This window comes from Pongo abelii, chromosome 17, assembly GCF_028885655.2.
Source record: "Pongo abelii isolate AG06213 chromosome 17, NHGRI_mPonAbe1-v2.0_pri, whole genome shotgun sequence".
Classification (NCBI taxonomy): Eukaryota; Metazoa; Chordata; class Mammalia; order Primates; family Hominidae; genus Pongo; species Pongo abelii.
The window spans coordinates 94,822,561-94,825,164 of record NC_072002.2 but is presented as its reverse complement, the minus strand read 5'-3'; positions in this window follow the sequence as shown (position 1 = coordinate 94,825,164).

Here is a 2,604-nt window from a genome sequence, read left to right as displayed (position 1 = left end):
GCACGGGTGCAGATGCACACACACGCACACACACATACAGACACACATGCACACATGCAACCCCACCACCATTGTTCATCGCACCGAGCACAGGTGCAGACGCACACGCACATACAGACACACACGCACACACGCAGCCCCAACCACCATCATTCATTGCACCGCAGGCACTGAGCACAGGTGCACATGCACGCACACACATGCACGGACACACACACACACACACGCACACACGCAGCCCCACTGTCATGATTCATCGCACCACAGGCACTGAGCACAGGTGCACAAGCACACATGCACAGGGCACACACATGGGCACAGACACGCACACATGTACACACACACGCACACAGCAACTATGTGACTGATGGTTCCCAGCGGATACAAACCTCTCTGGAACATCACTAGCAAGAAATAATAACCCAGACCTGGCTGGAGTTCCCAGCTTGCCTGGAATAAGGTCTGTGACTCACAGCTAGAACTGTGAGGCTGTGGTGCCGTCGGGAGATGCGATCTCAGGCCCTCGCTGTGGTTTTGATGGGTTTTAAACCACACTTCCCTCTGCTTCTAGGACACTTTTTATTTTCTGTGAGGCTAAGGCACTGGCCTCGCCTTTCACAAGGGGGAAACTGAGGCCCAGAATCAGCAAGTGTTGTTGCGACTCACTGAAGGAGCCACTTGTAGAATGTAGTGGTCGATGGCCAGGATCCGACCCAGCGCCGGTGCCGACCAAGTTGAAGTGTGAACAGCCTGCCCAGAACGCTGACGCCGCGAGTATAATTAGGCTGTGAGCAGGCATTAGTTCCAGTTTGCATGTGCGTCTCATGTGGGATGCAGATTCATGGACGGTCCCTCTGCTCACCAGGTGCCCGCGTCAGCCTGGACAGCATTCTGGTTTCATTTTCAGAACCTCTCAGCCTCCTTCCGGCTCCCTAACACGGCGCCAATAGCAGGAGGAGGCTCTCAGAGACGCAACATCACCAACATGATGCTCTTCCTAAAAAGACCTCAGGGGTGATGAAGACTTGAAATTCATAGATTGGGTTTCTACAACCCAACCAGCCTCTTCTCTTCCCTAGGAGACACATGCAAAAATAATAGTGGGGGTGCCAATTTCAGGTGAAGTTTCCTGAACAACGAACAATAGCCCTTGCTGGGACTCTCACCTCGGGGGCTGCTGCCATCAGGAAACCCGTCTTTCTCTGTTGGAGGCTGGTCCTTTTCAGGGTCAGTTTGTACTTGGATGTGTTTATTTTTATTTCTATTAAGGCTTGTTCTGCAAACAGCAGTCCCTAACCCTGTCCCTCACTTTTCATCTTTCCAGACCATTAATTCCCAAATTTCTAAACTGATTTTCTCAGCATTCACCTCCAGTTTCTGCGTAACTAGCTGCTATTGCTACCTCTGGGCAAGTTAATTTGGGGCATTGTCTGTCATCTCCCACAGTAGATCAGCTCCCTTCCCACGCCTCCCGTCCCTGCCACCTTTCCATTCACAGTGTGGAGAGCAAATATCGATCAGCCAGGACTGCGAGGAACACACACGCCAACACCACTGAGCCCTCACAAACGATGGCAGCTTTTCTTGCAGGTTTCCATTTTCCTGAAATTAATAATCAGCTTTTTCCATCAACTTTATTTTCTGTGTATATACTAATGGAACCCCAAGTGTCTCAGTCTCCTCTTAAGTTGTCTTATCTTGGGCGTTTGTTAATTTTGGCTTCCTGGTGATGCCTCTCCCACGCCTCTAACTCACTTTGTTCTGGAGAGGTGTCCGGAGCCCGTCCCACAGGAGTGATGCTGACAGGCCCCTCGCTCTGGGGGTCCCTCTGTTGTGGCCCCTGCCTGGGGCTTCCCTGCACTCAATGGTCAGTCTGGTAGGGGCGACGTGTCCAGGGTTTCCCTGCACTCAATGGTCAGTCTGGTAGGGGCGACGTGTCCAGGGCTTCCCTGCACTCGATGGTCAGTCTGGTAGGGGCGACGTGTCCAGGGCTTCCCTGCACTCGATGGTCAGTCTGGTGGGGGCGACGTGTCCAGGGCTTCCCTGCACTCGATGGTCAGTCTGGTGGGGGCGACGTGTCCAGGGCTTCCCTGCACTCGATGGTCAGTCTGGTAGGGGTGATGTGTCCAGGGTTTCCCTGCACTCGATGGTCAGTCTGGTAAGGGTGATGTGTCCAGGGTTTCCCTGCACTCGATGGTCAGTCTGGTGGGGGCGACGTGTCCAGGGCTTCCCTGCACTCGATGGTCAGTCTGGTGGGGGCGACGTGTCCAGGGCTTCCCTGCACTCGATGGTCAGTCTGGTGGGGGCGACGTGTCCAGGGTTTCCCTGCACTCGATGGTCAGTCTGGTGGGGGCGATGTGTCCGGGAGGCTGGGATCATGCCCTTGTCTGGGCTCCCCGAGGTGCCTTGAGATGCCGGACGCTGTTCTCTGGGCCCCTCTTGGTCTCTGGAAGGCGCAGGACCCTCTCCTTCTACGGAGGTGCTGCCCGGGCGTGGTCTCCCGTGCCGTGTGGCCACCAGTTCTTCCTGCGCGAGGACCCGCGTCCTTCATCCCGCAAGGCTGTCCTTGTGCTGCTGGTTGTGGTTTCTCCCTTTCTGTCGTAT